Source organism: Vanessa cardui, chromosome 22 (genome assembly GCF_905220365.1).
Source record: "Vanessa cardui chromosome 22, ilVanCard2.1, whole genome shotgun sequence".
NCBI lineage: Eukaryota > Metazoa > Arthropoda > Insecta > Lepidoptera > Nymphalidae > Vanessa > Vanessa cardui.
In genome coordinates this window covers 11,657,653-11,676,421 of record NC_061144.1, presented here as the reverse complement: position 1 = coordinate 11,676,421, position 18,769 = coordinate 11,657,653, and the positions used below count along the sequence as shown (strand labels likewise).

The 18,769-nt window shown below is 38.5% G+C and overlaps 1 protein-coding gene across 1 annotated transcript in view; it reads right to left on the bottom strand.

Moving 5' to 3' along the window:
- The window catches only part of LOC124539229, a 33,394-nt gene extending 18,937 nt beyond the window's left edge, over window positions 1–14,457 (bottom strand). The window contains exon 1 of the mRNA XM_047116526.1: window positions 14,242–14,457. The gene's annotated coding sequence lies outside the window, so the exon portion shown is untranslated. The remainder of the gene's footprint in view (window positions 1–14,241) is intronic.
- Window positions 14,458–18,769: the final 4,312 nt, after the last annotated feature.

Genomic DNA, 18,769 nt, shown 5'->3' with positions numbered 1-18,769 from the left:
TATCTCGCGGCGGTCTCCCCGACGGCGACGCGGAGCGTGTAAAACAACCACCTGGATGAGTAATTCCGTTAAATTTGACGAGTATTTCCTTTGGTTTAATATTATTTAAAACGAAATTTTTTAAATGTCAATTTAAAGACAAGCAAATCTTTATTGATGATTCAAGATTCAAGTATATATAGATTTATCTTAGTATTGACGGTTGACCAAATTTAGGCTACAGAAAATATCTGAAATTTTAGAATTATTATTTATTTACAACATGATGGTATCGGAATCTTCAGGGCATACTGTAGTGTGGCAGTAAGTGCGCAAACACAGGCAATCTCCGTCGGCTACGGAGAAATTGTCCACGAAAGGAACCAACGGGCCTCAACGGGCCTCAGCAGGCCTTCGGGAACCGCGACTTCATATGTATTCACTGGAATATGTTCCAAACCCTCTCCTTAATGGAAGAGGAGTCCTTATCTCAGCAGTGGGAAATGTACAGCCTGTTACTTTACTTTGCTTTATGTATTCACTGGAGCGACTAATTATATTAATACATTTGCGCGAAGCAGCCACTGTAACATATCAATTGCATATTAAATGGCTATCCTTGCGACATTTAACAGTTTAACTTATTAGATTTACAAAATAGTTAATGTTATTGACGAAGTTATTATAGTTTTTGTTTGAAAGTAATATATTTATGAATGTATCGGTTACAATGTAATGTGTTGTATAATATAAAATATTGTACAATTGTGACCAGTACTGATAATGCTTCATAAAAAGTTTTTCGTGTCATAGAAACTTCGCGCCAGGCACCACTCCATCCGGTCCGTGACTGCGTTTGTGTTCTAAAGAGTTTTATTAGTACGTTATGAAACTATGTAAATCTGAACTCAAAAATCATCGTACCGATAAAAAAAGGAAATTTGAAAGTTAAAACTGTAAAATATACCTAGTGAGCGTTTAACATAATATATCTCAATTATAAAACTAAAATGCTTAGTTTTATATGATATTTTTTTTTGCACGAATAATAAATTTATTCATTTCTTTAACCTAAATAATATCGAATTATGCGTCTATTTTTGATGTATTATTCCACCTACTCGGAATAGAATAGCGTGGTGGAGCAAGCTCGAAACCTTCTCCTCAAAAGTAAAGAAGATCTCGCCGAGAGTTAATTATCTTTTGTAATGTAGTTTTTTGCATTCATATTTCAAGCTATTTATCAAACGAATATTTTATTCAAACTCACCCTCACATTTATGCGTGCATTTTATAAAAAACTCTGACAGAATATTCTTTCACCTCATATCACTCATAACTATTGCACGGCAAATAAGCAAATAACGACAGTGGTCTTTATGGTCGTTGTCAGCTGAATAAGTTTCATATTAAAACGATCATATTCTTAATGTGACGGTTGTTCTTACTCTTACACATATGTAATTAATAGAAAATGGCCGCCTTAGATTTTCTTTTAGAAACCTAACAGTTAACAGTGGATCTCGGAGTCACCACTCGTTAGTCATAGTAATGCGGGAAATGCGCATCGATTAGTGTTGTGTGTTGAAACAGCCTCTCATTATTTAACGATGAGCTTCCATTTGCTCGAGTGCACTACACATAAGCAGACCATAAGTATGCCCATATCTCAGGCAGAGATCTCTTCTCGTCTTGACGAGGACTTTTTGAACTGATACATCACGCTTCGCCAAAGCTGTCGGTTGCAAGAATAGTTGTCAATTCACCCGACATTTGTAGGTCTTTCCACAAAGTTTTCTTTCAGAATTATAATCCCCAAGTAAGCAAAATTTTGTAATGTATATATTGTCTCGCTTTTACACAGTGATTTGTAACGATCCACATGGTCCGTGTATTTACTGCATCATTTTGGCTCCACAATAACTGAATAATCTCGGCCACATTAGAGCTATAGCAAGTGGGCATTATTAGGGTATTTTTAGGGCACGGGAGTGTGAACACTACCAAGACCAGAACATCGGTCTGCAACTGATTTCTTGATTTAAAAAAACACAATACTGTTTATATAAATCAAGGCAGTCGTGTATGAAGAAAGACACATCTGCAATTTTATTACAGACATGGATGAGGAGAAAATGATTGTTGTAAAAAAATTGGAATCATATTCATCTCGGAGACGCCGCGCAAAATACGCACACACACACGTTTCTCTCCGAACACGTTCACTTTCACATGAATATTATAATAATGATATGAAATTGCAAGCGAAACGAACCGTTTAAATATAAGAGTAGAAACTACTAGATCATGTCCGAGGAGATCCGGAAGTCGGCGCGGCGTGAGTTACGGTATCACTTCAGTTTTTGCGGTGAGCGCTGTTGTAAGCTACTAATCAGTGTCGGGTATAAATTGAAATCGCAATTAAAAAAAATCTGGCCTAATACTTACTCCTGGGAGAGTATAAGTAAGAAGTGGATGTTTTAAGTTATAATACAGTACATATCTCTATATCATTTCTTGGTAGTAGGGCTTTGTGCAAGCCCTTCTGAGTAGGTACCACCCACTCATCAGTTATTCTACCGCCAAACAACAGTACTCGGTATTGTTGTGTTCCGGTTTGAAGGGTGAGTGAGCCAGTGTAACTACAGGCACAAGGTACATAATATCTTAGTTCCCAAGGTTGGTGGCGCATTGCCGATTTAAGGAATACTTATGGTAATATTTCTTACAGCATCATTGTCTATGGGTAATGGTGACCACTTACCATCAGGTGGCCCATATGCTCGTCCGTCAACCTATACGTATACCATAAAAAAAAACATATCTGGGATGCGTTTCCATTTTAATAACAATTAGAACTGTCTGTCTGTCACAGTAATAGAGTATAGGACATATTGAAAACTGAAATAGTTAGTCATATCGCCTTTATGATACGTAACAGAGCAGTTGCTTATAATTGTTAGCAGTTAGCCTTGCTCCCACATGCCCAGATAGACCGGAGGCCTTTCCAATGTAAGGTTATGGACTCAATCCATAGACGAAACAATGCGTCGTTACTAACGAAAGATCAACAATATGGCGGTGTCGTAATATCAGAACAAACACGCCGAGCGTCAGTCACCATGATGTGGAGGTTGGACTTCTAATTACGAATATAATACAATAACTTATTTATTCGACAATAGATTATAGAAACTGTAAGTCATTCAGTCATTTAATTTTTTGTGAACTCAAGAAAGTCTTTATTTTAAATATATAATTTGCATTTGGATAACTATATTAATGTTAACTATGCTATTAACAATAATGTACCTAGGCTTTATTTACAAAGTCTTATCAATTAACTATCGTTAAGAGAATTTTAAGCAAATTCAATATTGAAAACTTAATAAAGTTCCTAGTTTTGATGTCGGCGACAATGCACTGTAGTGTAAATTGTTATTACATATTCCAACAACAGCCGTTCAGAAATGGAACTTTATTTTTGCAGTATGTTGTGTTTATGTGATCGATGACAAATTTAAATACAGTTTAAAGTCAACACGCGATGTAATTTACGATAATTATATAATTAACATCCGACACGTACATACACAAAAACAGGATCAGTTAACAAATCCAAAATATTGGATGGAATGTCCGCACTAGATGTTAAATAGGGTTAATGGTATTCAAATTAGGGTTTTTAATTATCTCAGACATCAGAAGATGAAATGCCTTACCATTTACGCTGAGACGAAATAAAACCTAACGCTCAGTGAAACTGGTTTTATATGAACTAGAAACTGCGTTTGGTGTTCGGAGTGAAACTTATTTAGGTTGCAATAAGATTTAAATACCTACAACGTTGAGTCTTATATAACCGAACTAAATACGAACCAGGGTTGACAACTTATAGATAATTAGGCAGTAGGTACAGTTGCAGTCGGTGCGTGGATTAGTCCTATGAATTAGTTCGTATTTCACTAAATAAACAAATGTTTTCCGTCACATAAGCGACTCAACACGTTCAGTGATATCGGTAATCAATTCACTAACGCATGTCGGCCACGACACCCAATCTCAAAGACTAACTACATATTATATGTATACATGTGTACATAAAAGGAACAATGCTTAAAGATTTTTTAATTATATATTTTGGGGAACGGGCAAATGAGCCATCTTTTTTTTTTTTTTTTTTTTTTTATGGCATAGGTGGCAAACGAGCAGGAGGCTCACCTGATGGAAAGTGACTACCACCGCCCATGGACATCTGCAACACCCGGGGGCTTGCAAGTGCGTTGCCGGCCTTTGAGAAAGGAGTAGGCTCTTTTCTTGAAGGTTCCCATGTCGTATCGGTTCGGAAAAACCGCCGGCGAAAGCTGGTTCCACAAAGTGGTTGTGCGAGGCAGAAAATGTCTAAGAAATCGCGCTGTTGTGGATTTTCGGACATCAAGATGGTGCGGGTGAAACTTAGAATTTTGACGAGATGTCCGAAGGTGAAATTCAGCAGCCGGGATTAATCCGAACAATTCCTCGGAACATTCCCCGTGAAAAATTCGGTAGAAGATGCAGAGTGATCCGACATCTCTACGCAAAGCCAAAGGATCAAGGAGATCGGAAAGGGCTTGATCGTCGATAACTCGAGCCGCTCTACGTTGGATGCGGTCAAATGGAAGGAGCTGGTACTGGGGAGCACCCGCCCAGAGGTGAGAGCAGTACTCCATGTGAGGCCGAATTTGCGCCTTGTAAAGATTTAGGCGATGGGCCGACGTGAAATACTGTCTCGCCTTGCTGAGCACGCCCAGCTTTTTTGAAGCCAATTTGGCTTTGCCTTCCAATTGACCGCGGAACTGAACGAGGCTCGAAATATCAACGCCAAGTATTCCGATACTACCTGTAGCGGCTATCGGAATGTTCTCAAATCGTGGAGATACGACAAATGGTGTTTTTTTAGCGGTTAACGCGCAAACTTGCGTCTTTTTGGGGTTGAAATGGACTAGATTTAGCCGGCCCCAATTCGAGACTTCGTTTAATGAAGACTCGATTTCAGACACAAGTTTGTTCCGGTTCTCTTCGACGTTTTCCCGAGAAATATTAGCGCGGCCGGTGTATAAGGTGTCAACGGTACTGTCGTCTGCATAGCAATGAATGTTCCCGATTTGCAACAAATCATTGATATGCAGAAGAAACAGAGTGGGTGATAGAACGCAGCCTTGTGGAACACCAGCATTGACGAATTTTAAGTCAGAGCATGCACCGTCGACAACGACCTTGATGCTCCGATCTGCCAAAAAGCTGGTAATCCAATTGCATAATTTCCCGGGAAGCCCATAGGAAGGAATCTTCGAAAGAAGCGCTTTGTGCCATACGCGATCGAAGGCCTTCGCTATGTCCAAGCTGGCTGCTAATGCCTCCCCCTTGCTCTCAACTGCTTCAGCCCACCTATGAGTAAGGTAAACTAGAAGATCACCGGCTGAGCGACCCCGACGGAAACCGTACTGGTGGTCACTAATCAGCTGATTCTCCTCTAGGTACCGTAGGAGCTGGCAGTTAATAAGGGACTCCATTATCTTGGAGAGCAAGGAGGTGATGGCTATAGGCCTATAATTGGACGGGTCTGAGCGGTTGCCTTTTTTAGGGATCGGATGCACCAAAGCTGTCTTCCAGGAATTCGGGACGACGCCTAATGTGTAGGATTGCCGGAAAAGACGCGTTAAGACCGGTGCCAACTCGGGAGCACATGTCCGTAGCACGATTGGAGGGATACCATCGGGTCCGCTCGACTTATGAATGTCCAAGGAAAGAAGTGCTTTACGAACGGCACTTTGCCGGAATTTAACTTCCGGCATCGTGGTATCACACCGCGGAATTGTTGGTGGAGATTTTCCTTGGTCATCCAGAGTCGAGTTCGACGCGAAGAGAGAGCCTAAAAGATCAGCTTTCTCTTTCGCGGTATGGGCCAATGACTCACCGTCCCTGTGCAGAGATGGAAAAGAGGGCTGACAGAAATTCCCTAAGACAGTCTTAGCGAGAGACCAGAACGCTCGTGTTCCTGAAGGGAGACGCACCAGTCTCTCGCCAATTCTGCCAATGTGGAGTACATTGGCAGAATTGGCAGAATTGGTCTTCGCCCTAGCAATGACGTTTTTGAGGGACCTAGAGGCAGAGTTATATTCCTTTTTGAATGCGCTGGTATTTACATCACGAGACGCAGATGCATTAGCCCAGGTTTGATAGCGTTCCCACTTTCGGCGTGATGCCGTTTTGCAGAAACGACCAAACCAAGGCTGGGACTTGCCACCGATGGGTACTGCAGAGTAAGGAATGAATAGTTCCATACCCTGAAGCACCACATCGGCAACAGAGTCAGCAGCAGCGTTCGGATCATCCGGCGAGAAACAAATCTGCCCCCATGGGTACGATGCAAAAAAAGACCGCATCCCATCCCAATCTGCTGACTTGTAGTGCCATACTCGGCGGCACCCAACAAAGCGAGGCCGTGAGTACCGCACAACCGGCACTGTACTCCGGACGAGACAGTGGTCAGACGAGCCCAGAGGGGGATCGACGATAACCTGATAGCCATCCGGATGCGAAGTCAGCAGAAGGTCCAACAGGGAAGGTGTATGATCCTCCACATCCGGTATTCGCGTTGGCGAGTTGACCAGTTGTGTCAGATCATATGCTAGAGCGAAGTCCAGAACAAATCTACCCGCATGATCGGTGGTGCGTGAGCCGAGCCATTCTGCGTGGTGAGCATTAAAGTCACCCAGAATAATGATCTCTGCGGATGGAATCTGCTGAAGCACGGAATCTGTAGCCATTTGGACGTGCTCAACCAGTCGGTCGGTTTCGGCATTACCGCTATGGGACCTATAAAGGCACGCATAGATTCGCGGATGATCATCGCAGTCTACACGCAGCCAGATAATCGATAGGTCCTGTCCTTCAAGGCTGCCGAGGCGTCGAGAACAGATATCATCTCTGACGTAAACGCATACCCCAGCTCGTGGTATAAAAGAATGTTCCAATTTGTACCCAGGGTACGAGAGAAAAGTCGTATCGGCAGGAGAAGATATCTGGGTCTCGGTTAGAAAGAGCAAGGCCGGCTTCGCCGTTTCCAGATGGTAGTGAACGGCGTTGAGGTTGGAGTTGAGTCCCCTTATGTTGCAGAAGTCCACAGCGAGGGTGGCAGGGGTTGCCTTATGATGCCTGCTCCGCTTGCCCCGAACAGTGGCGAGCGCAAAATTGCCCCCCCCCAGAATTCGGAGGGCAGCCTGGGCATCCCTGCTCAGGCGGTGTACGTCCTGAGCATGGATGCCCAGAGAGGGATTCTCCACCGCTGTCGCTGATGGTACCCTCCTGGGGTAATTTAACCAAATTCTGCACAACCATCAAGTTTTGGGGGGGAGGGGGATTGGGCCTCCGGAACTCTCACTTACCGGACGAAACGCGGTAGCATAGCCGCCACTTTACGCCGATTTTAAGTGAGAGAGTGGTACTTCCCCGGGCGTGCCGGCCCATTCGGCTGTAACCCGAAGGTATACAGCGTGGCACTACCACTTGTAAAATCATCTGATGGAAAGTGGTCACCACTGCCCATAGTTAACATATATATAACTTTAAGAAATATAAGCCATATCTCATGACACCAACCTTGAGAGCTAAGATGTTACGTCCCTTTTGCTTGTACCAAAACGGGGTTGCACAAAATCCTACTATCAAGTTAAATCTTAAAATTAGCTAAACATAATCACACCTACTCTTTTAAACAGTGTCATACCACTTGGTACGTACTCCAACGCAAGCGGGTCTTATTCCCTATAAGGAATGCAATTAATCCACAAAAACTCGGAGACGCCTTATAATTTGTTTACAGCCTTATAAGTGGGATGCCATTGAAGGTTAATTAGACACGAAATGTAAGTAGGCAACATTACAACAACGGCGTCGGGTGCTCCGTGCGACCCACGCGTCGGTACGTGTGCGATCCTAGTGTAATGCTGAGAATAACTCAAGACAAACTAATGTTGATTTTTAATACACTGAAGCGATGAAAATATCGGAGAGTACTATAATGGTAATAAAGCCCCTAAAAATGTCCTATTAAGTGTCCAAATAATGACTTTCTATTCGGTAAGTTTAAATTAAATAAGACTAGACTTTAGAAATCAGCTCAAGTTATTTATTTAAAAAACCGTAATGTTGTTCTATTATCTTTTGAAATTACAATTAATTAGTTCCAGGAAACTGTATCTCACTGATATTTAATTGCGTCTGATAATATGATTATAAATTATGAATGTAATAATCTAATTAGAAATAAATAAAAGAGTTTTGTATTAATTACAGACGAATATATAACTCACCTTTATCAGTTCTGCCAACAGTAACTTTGTTGATTAACCTAAATCACTGTGGCCACTAAAAACTTGCCACCGACGTTAGTGATCTCTAGGACGCGTTGATGTCTTTAACACTGCGCCCTGTGTTATGCGGAGCGTTTTTAAGTTTTTCATTTATATCCACTGATATTTGATATAATAAAACTATTTTTAGTTTTGTTTTACTATTCATCATCAAATCATTTAAAAATTTACATTTTTATATGCAATTTATAATGATAATTGTTATAGTACCCATACCGGAGAATCAATAAAATGAAGCGTTAGAACATTAAAAAAATGATTTAATTTATTATAAAGGAAGAGATCTCGTGGACGAATTCCAAAACATACAACATGTATATATGTATGTTATAGCAGGTGAGACTGCGAGTCATCATTCGTATGTCAAATTTGCTAACGACGTAATGTAGAACAAATAGGTCAATTGACCTTTAATATTTATATGATATAATCGTCATCCGGAATGTAATCCAGTATGATTCATATTCAAGTTGCCATTAACTGTGTCGTTAACTATTATTACAGCAGCCTTTACCTATATGATACACTTATTTTATAATTATTATGGATGTATATAAAATATAATTGAACTACATTCTTCAGTACAGTCTGAACGCGTTTCAAACGTGTGTGAAAACTATTTTAAAATCGTTAATCTAAGTAGCAAACCTGTAAATACGTAAATTATTGAAATCCTAATTAAACGTTCCAAAAACACACGAGTATTAATGAAACTGCACTACAGACATAGATCATTGTCTAATTGTTATCAAGAAACATTATATTATAAGTTTGTTAAATAATTTGCAATAAATATAATTAGGCAGCGGACACGATATCTCTATCAATCATACAATATAATAAACGCAAATTGAACAGCCTTTTAGCTTTGCTAATACTTCACTATCGTCCCAGTGATGTATTGAGCCTTGTAGCGTAGTGTAGAATTCGGCGTGTACCTAACACCTATTCCTTCAACAGACAGTCGGTATGCATTGCTTGGGACAGTAGTAAGGTTTGAATTTGTGTTTTCTCATTTTTTTCAAGCAAACACTATCCACTGAGCTCGAATGTTCGTTTCTCCGACGTATGGAACCAATTTATCATTACATAATCTACCCGTTTGTCCAGTGAGGAGTTAATGAGGAAAGTACGGCCGGTTTTCGGCGAAAGTCGACGAAAAAGAAAAAAGTAATTCCGTAACACCGACCGCGGCGCGCTGTTACGTAGTCGGGGAATTTGTAATACATTTTATTGTTATTGTATGAAGTGCCGGTATTTTTATATGCTAAGAAGAATGTGTTGTTGGAAGTAAGTTTCAATCTTATTATATCAATCGGTTATTCTTAAAGAACAGGAAAAGGCCTCAGTATTTACTTCATTCTATAAATATTGCACAATTATAATTTCAGCGTCCCGAAAATCAATTGTGTTGTCCGTACCTTGTAAATCAGTTGTTCTGGAACCTGTCTATCGTCATCACAAAACGCAAAGTTTGTTTACATAAGAATGCTACCATGTTCATAACTCGACATGGATTTGCAAAGGAATGTCTGTATGTAAGGTGTATTGTATTCAACGATACGATCGAGGAAGTGAACACAAGAAGTAACGTTCGAGTGTGAAAATGAATAGCAGCGGTGAAATACTGTTCCAGATACGGAGACGCGCGCGGCGGAAAGCCGACGTGCGCTAGGAATCTCGTGAGGACCGTGTCCATTGTTGCGTCGTGTGACAGTTGCTCTTAACACATGAAATGAAATAAACATTTCAACAATGTTTTCGCGTATAATAAAGAATGCTAAGTTACAGATTATGTTGTATTCTATCCATTTAAACAGTAAGGAAATGAGCAGTTTCTTAGAACAGTATGATTGTGAGGGTGTCCCTGATAATATAGACGGGCACGTTTCACTCAAACGTTACATTCGGTTAGAGAACTTTGTCTTTGCCGTTGCTTGCTTTCAGAAACGGGAGCCGGCGGTCGCACGTGAAACACTCGTGGCGCAGTGGAGCCGGCGCGCGGCCCACTGCGCCACTTGCGCGCGCGCCGCGACGCACGCGAGGCGCGAGATGCCATATTTACATTTATTTATAGATACTTGCTGCTATTTATGTATGGACGCATTCGGTGCATTTGCTAAGCATTTATTTGAATAAATACGCGGTAAGTATGAAATGGAAATGGCGAAACGATTGGTAAATATCGTTTTAAATATGAGAATGTGTTTTCCCTATTCGTTATCATTACAAATAGTTTAGACATTCCAGATCCACGAGTAAGTCGCGTAGTAACAAGACAATGAGTAAATAGAAATAAAAGTAGAAATTCTATAAAGCCATTTGGAAAATGCATTAAATATATATTGTTTGATGTGAACAGACTCCTAGCAAGTGAGGTCTAGCAGGAACTAAATACATGTATGGAAATCAAAGTTAAAAAGTAGTTTAATAGTATTCGTTTATTTGTTTGTTAGTTTTTTTATTTTAAAGAATTGTTTAAGATTAACATAAAGCTCAAAAATAATCTAATGAAGACAGATTATCAAAGCCGTCGCTTTCTGTCTCTGAATTAATATTAAATTCAAATATTTGCGGAAAGAAACCGAACAAGCCGACAAGGAGAGAATTATGCAAATGCCATAATATAATATTATTTAAGTTCCAGTTTTCACCACTAATCAACTCAGTATTGACAACTTTCGTGAAAGCGTCCGGCGGTCGTTGACTGATCGCTGATGGTGGCCACTTGCCTCTCCATTAGGTCAAGAACAGGCATAGTGAAATATCTTTATGAGCGTGTTACAAGAATATACTATTTGTTATAAATATGTAACAGGTAATTCACAATGCAAATTGTTCTACAAGTTATAATTAAATGTAATTTTATTATTAAAAAAAAGTTGGAATTAAATAAAGATTATTTGAAATGCTTATAAATTTTTTATACAACGAACAAATTGGAAACGGAATAAAAGTAATTTATTTAAATTATATTAATATTAATTTTACTTGGATTAAAGTATTATATAAAATAAAAAGTAAATATTTAATTTAAAAATAGTAGTCAGTAACAATATACTAAAAGTCAAGGCGTCACGGTGTCCGACACCAGCGAACAATTCGATAAACTTTCTATTTTATCGACTGAATCGATGTTTTATTTACCGACTAACAGGTTAACAGTCGATGCTTATAAAAACACAATCTGTGTTGTTTGATTAAGATGCTGTGCTACGAACAGTTAAGGCTGCTTACAGACTTACGATTTCAATCACAGATCAATGTATCTTTGCAATTGAGAAGCAGTGAAGTCGCGTTGTTGTAACGCCACTCTCACACGTTGTGTGATAATTGTTATAAAATGATAATTTGATTTTTGTATTTTCTCTATTGGACCTAATAAATTAATTAATAATGCGATTCTTTAGAAAGTGAATAATTTAATAATTAAATAAAAAGAAAATGATATATGTGTTATCCAACGAAACGCAAATATTACCATAATTTTAAAAGACAACTAGTGTTCTTGTTCTGAATACTCAATAACGAACGAATAACTTCAAAACACAATAACTAATATTAGAACCGTCGAGCGTTGGGTCGTGTGTGGAGAGCCTTATGCCCTTGAACCGCAGTGAAAGTCACGCTGGATGTTTACACGAGACCGATGTTTACAAAGGCGAGCGCTCGGCAGTCGGCGCTATGCCATTGTTGCAGCTTTCCAATATTGCCTCCATGGCGATGGATCTCATCAGAAATATACTTTTTGTCAGTCTGGTGTCGTCATATGATTTCACTGCTTTAATGACTATGAATATACAAGTACCTATAATTTGGTATGAATTATGATTTTGGTCCACTTAGGTAATGCTCGAATATAAACTTCGGGCGTCGTGTTTCGTCTTATTACCGAACTGTACTTGTAGTTTCTTATTTATAGCTGATATGACCCAGTAGTAGTTTTAACTTGTTTTTACTTTTTGCTAAGAATATATTTTAACATAAGATTGTGTATTCAAATCCGGGCCGATAGGTACCACTGAATATTCAAATTACTGGCTTATCTCATTCTCAGGCACAAAGGAAACATACTGAGCCGACTAAGAGTCGAGATGGCCCAGTGGTTAAAACGCGTGCATCTTAACCGATGATTGCGGGTTCAAACCCAGGCAGGCACCGCTGATTCATGTGCTTAATTTGTCTTTATAATTCATCTCGTGCTCAGCGGTGAAGGAAAACATTGTGAGGATACCTGCATGTGACAAATTTCATAGAAATTCTGCCACATGTGTATTTCACCAACCCGCATTGGAACAGCGTGGTGGAATAAGTTCCAAACCTTCTCCTTAAAGGGAGAGGAAGCTTTTAGCCCAGCAGTGGGAATTTACAGGGTTTTGTTGTTGTTGTGTTGTGAATACTGACCCTCATTGGAGCTGCGTGATGGAATAAGGTATCTTAAAGTCTCCACCTTAGCCGGCAGAATGACATTTAGAAGCTCTTATTATCTTCCATTAAATTCTATTTAAACGTTTTGGTTTCAAATAAACGGCAAGTAATAGAAAGAAACTGATTGAATTATATACAAAAACAAGAAAAACCGCCCAAGATCTCGTATTATATTAATTAGTAATTACGTTCATGGTGATTTGTTACGCGCTCGGTCTTCACTCACGCGTGAACCTCGGGAACAGCCCACATATTGATTGTATAATAATATCCAATAGTGCTTTGAAACTCTATCTGGATTACAATATGTGAGATTCTTGGGATCCCCTTCTTGTATGACATGTGTTTCATCAACATCAGCTGGGTGATATTTATTAATGGCTGCTGTTGTCGATGGTCGTGGATTCGCGTCTCGTTTATAGCGGGTGTTTGTACGGGCTCAACATATCAGCCGTTGAAACCTCTTGATTAGGTAGAAAGTAATTTTACTGAGCGCTACACCTCTATGGAGCCTCTCATTATAAATATGGATAGTATTAGTCGTTTCTTATACATTCAAATTGCAGTTTTTCTAGCCAACAAATAACTTAAATTAAAATCAATGACATCAGCGAGGTTTTCACAGCTGGGCTGGCAGGATTATTACGGATTTATTAATTGCATTTTTGAGTCTCTTGGGGTTTTTGGAACTTTTACCTGACTCGGATATTATAGTATCTCTCTTTCGTTAACACTGATTTTGACAGTGACCATCGACTATGGGCTTACTTTATTCTCTAATATTTTTGATAAAAGATTAAAAGAATTGCGAGGGTCAGGTTGTTATCAGTTTTAATATAGTATGTTTATATTGCAGTCATGTGATAATTTAACTATTTTATTACTTGCGATTACTTGGTGTCTTTTTCCAATTAAGTTAAGCTTTATTTATTACTTCTGTTTAGAATTAAATGATCAAAAAATATATGAAAATATCTCAATGCCTAGTTATTATAATTGAAGTAAAAATTACAATACTCTACGTGGAAGCGATCCTAGATCGTGTTCTAGTTAGTGGCGGAGTAGGAGCCGCTTTACGTGTGGTAAACTGACTTAAATGTCACCTTCCGTCATAAAACGCACATTATTTTTAATGTGCTATTTTGTATGTAAAATGCGAGTACTTTCAATTAATTAACTTCCTATAATACGCTTTCTCAAAATAAATTATTTCATTAGTAAAATTATAATCACTATGAAAACAAAATTATTACGAAATCCAAAAAAAATGCGTGTAATAAAGTAGAAAAAAATATAACAAAATAATGTAAGATTATGAACATTTACAGAAGACATACATCTAAATATATATTTTATATTTCGTTTTATGTAACGTTGTATAATCTAATTATTTAATAAATAAATTAATAAAAGAACGTACCTCTACGATAACGCCGAGACACTATTAATCCACTATTCACGTGTCACTCGAAAAAAATCCAAAATTAAAATTTTATCAAAAGTCAATGCTTGACTGAATCACATTTTCCAACCAAAAATGGTTCATCATCACAAAATCTTATTATAAATTAAAAATAACAACTTCTTTGGCCGCGTGCTTTCGGAACGGCGGTCGACTTCAAACTGAAAGAAGCTGTTGGGCTCTCGCGCGGAGTGGCCACCGTCGCCCCAGGGCCGGACTTGGGGTAGTGCGGACTGTGGCAGCGTGGTACGGGTAGCGGCGGTTACGACGACGCTGACGACGACGGCGTACGTACAGATTTCGAAAAATTCATTAGTATCTGATTAGGATAATTTAACTACAAGATATGTTAACTATATTAAACACTTTTAAAATTTATTCACTTTCTATTTATTTCTTAGATATAAACGATAATATATTAGTTGAAACGATAAAATTATGAGAGTAACGTTTTATGTAAACATTACGTTTTTGGTTCTCCTCGCTGGACTCTACATTTCAAACCGGTAGCTTTACATGTCACATACATCATGTCATCTTGTGAAATGACGAATCGGATTGCTTCTAATGATTATGTGCTCGTAATTTTTTTTTTATGGTATACGTTGGCGGACGAGCATATGGGCCACCTGATGGTAAGTAGTCACCATCGCCCATAGACATTAACGCTGTAAGAATTATTAACTATTCCTTACATCGTCAATGTGCCACCAACCTTGGGAACTAAGATGTTATGTCCCTTGTGCCTGTAGTTACACTGGCTCACTCACCCTTCAGACCGGAACACAACAATACTGAGTACTGTTGTTTGGCGGTAGAATAACTGATGAGTGGGTGGTACCTACCCAGACGGGCTTGCACAAAGCCCTACCTATCGTAATAATTAGGCTTTCTATTATTACACACAAGATGTATATTTAGATTCTAAAAATTACAATTCACAAAATTAATAACTAAAATGCTCTTTACAGTCCATCTAAAATTTAATTGTGAGGAACTACATCGGTGCGCACATTTGTTTAGTACTGGTATCCTTTATACTGAGGATTTCAATTATGTCAGTATATATAATTACTAATGAAAATTAAAAAAAAACTTTTGAAACGTGACCGCTTGAAATGGTTAGTTTCAATGTGACCATATAAATCAATGTACTCCCAACAGTGTTATAACAATATATCGCTTGCTTGCTCTTTCTGGGTAAATGTTTGAGATTATCCCACAAACGGCACTGATAGACTAAGATATCCTTACGATGTTTCCAACACCACCGAGCACGAAATAAATTGATCAAAAAAACAACTTAATCTCACAAAAACACATTCACGCTTTGTAGGGTTTGTAAGCCAGCTTTTTTCACCACCTGGAGTTTATCTTTATATAAAACGAGTATTGATAACGAAGTAAGCTTTTTAATAACTTACAAACATTCTACTTTCTCAGAATGTGTCTTTATAGAACTCTAATAACAAACAAAAAAAAGCGAACGGTCGATCAAGTTATGTTACGAAATTCAGTGTTTATCAAACGCTGGTGATATTTAAAAATTCCTACGTCCTGGAAACGCTCGACGTCGTTTAAACATTAGCCAAACGTTTGTAACATTACACGCGCAATCAAAACATACTACGACGTGCACTTTGACGAAATCATATTTGCCAAAAGCATTCACAGAGATAAAATGATTGCTATTTGGATTAAATACACTTTAGGCCTCGACGGGCACCTCCAACCAAGGAGTTATTCTACTACAAATCATCAACACTATTTATGTACAATTGGAGGGTGTGTGACGGAATATAGCACATGGTGTGCTCTTTACTTCATGATGTGATTAGGCCACGTATAATAGCTTATCAGGAACAGTCAGAGTTCATTTATAGTATGAACGTACTAGTTTTACGTGGAGCCGTGAGTATCAATCAAAGTATATCGGACGTCGTATTTTAATTGTCATTGGACGGCAAGTATTTCACAAGTTAAGAAAATAAAATCATAGGTTTATTGTAACTGCCGAGTGTCTCCCTGTCCTGACGTTTAATATTCCCTAATAACCTTCTCATCTCTTTTTTATGATGTTTGTTTTTTTACGTTTCCTTCCAAAGAGGATGCGCGTCTAGGAAGGTCTCACGGGTAGCCTTAAGAGTAAAAAAAGGTAAGATTATACGAGCATCCCGTAACTCTATATTTATTGCACTATTCTACAGCGAGACACACACAGTGCAGTACAAAGTAGAACATTTCTATTGTATATTATCAGTAGCATTGACGAGGTCGGTTACTGACCCAATAAAATACCTGTTAAATGTCGCAACATTCGAAAATTCTAGTAACCATAACTGAAAATTGTAGTAACTATGCATTAGTACGAAACATAAATTCCCTGCTATGAGCTGAGATGGCCCAGTGGTTAGAACGCGTGCATCATAATCGATGATTGCGGGTTCAAACCCAGTGCTTAATTTGTGTTTATAATTCATCTCGTGCACGGCGGTGAAGGAAAACATTAGGAATTAGGAATTTACGACACATTAGGAAACCTGCATGTGTCTAATTTCATCGCAATTCTGCCACATGTGCATTCCACCAACCCGCATTGGAACAGCGTGGTAGAATATGTTCCAAACTCTCTCCTTAATGGCAGAGGAGGCCTTATCTAAGCAGTGGGAAATGTACAGGCTATTATTTTACTTTTTACTTTACTTTTTCAAATTCCCTTAATGAATATTCTATACTTAAGATATAACATTTCTAAAAAGAGTGTTTCAGTATCTCATGCCTCGTGGTAAAAAGCCAATTCTACCAACCAGGATAATCTAACTTAAGAAATTGTTTATCTCGATTTACAAGAATAATTACGGTAGCTCAGTTCCAAGCCCAGAAACACCAAACGGGAGCAGCAATTCAAAGTACGTATCTGCTGTTTGGCGATTGAATAAAATAATAATAAAAATATGAGACAACATCACATATATTACTCTGATCCCAATGTAAGTAGCTGAAGCACTTGTGATATGGAAATCAGAAGTAACGACGGTACCACAAACACCCAGACCCAAGACAACATAGAAAACTAATGGTAATCTACATCGACTCGGCCGGGAATCGAACCCGGGACCTCAGAGTGGCGTACCCTTGAAAACCGGTGTACGCATCACTCGACCATGGAGGTCGTCAAAATAAATGACCAGTAGGTGCCACCGGTGCTTATAGTGCATTCAGAGGGCTCTGTTCACAATAAAATGTTTTCAGTTCATTTAAGAAGCATATCATTTGTCCCGCTCGCCCACTCTCACTCACTCACTCCACAGCTATTAGGTCGAATCTTAGTTTAAAATTTGAATAAGTATTACAAAACGCCAGTTATGAGGTATGAGGATGGAATTTTAAGTCATCGAGTTACCCGGCACCGCAACATCGTGTTTAGTCCTTTATGTTACGAGTACAGTGATTAACAAAACAAAAAAGTCAAATTAAATTTATTGTCGAATTCATTTGGTTTAGAAACGTAACACTTTCGAAATTTAGAATATAATTTAATACGATACCCGCGCTTGAATAACGTTTCATTATATTTGATTTATCGAATAGTTTTAAAAAAAATTATCTTATCTTTTAAATTAATGAAACAAGATTTCAATAGCAGAATAAAATAATGTTTTATTATTATGCTAGAGATTTGTTATATACAGTAAATACAGTGGCAATAGGCGACGTCAATTGCCTCGTTGCCTCAATGGGCTCAGGAATCTTAAGAATAGCAACTAGTATTTAGCAATACCTAATGTGGTTAACCATAAAATTGAAAATCAGGATATTATGTAACATAGAAAATAAGTCAAAAATTTGATGTGTTTAGCCAGCAGGCGTCTGCGGGCGAACCTCCTCTGTCGAAGTAGGTAAACGCATCGCGTCCGGCTTTCTTCGTCACGCCTTCCTTACGCAACGCGAGTAACTCGAATGTGTCTCTGTGTGAGTAACGTTTTACTCGCGACTGATGTTATGCAGCCTCAAATATCATTCGCACTTACTCAAATTCCTATTAATATTATAAATGTTTATGTATTGTTGCTTTGACTTTAAAGAACGGAGTAAATACAACAGCGAGGGCAAGAGAGTGTTAAGCTTTTTTTATTCCAGGAAAATAGCAGCGAAAACTTTATATATCGTATAAAAACTTTATTTATAATATATTTTATCGTATATCGAATCTTTTTTAAACATAGCCTTGAACAAGTTTGCACAATGACCGCTAAAATGTTACCATTTGTCCAATGCCACAGCTAGAATCGGAATGCTTGGCGTTGTTGTTTCGTCCTCTTGCAGTTCCGCGGTCAATTAAATAAGAGACATATTATGTCGTCTCCAGTCGATGTGCACGTTTCTGCCGAATTTTAATTAAATTAATTTAAATAAAACTCTCACGAAGACATATCTCACTCATGTCTCACATTTTTATTATAATTACGTTCGACAAAAAATGTTT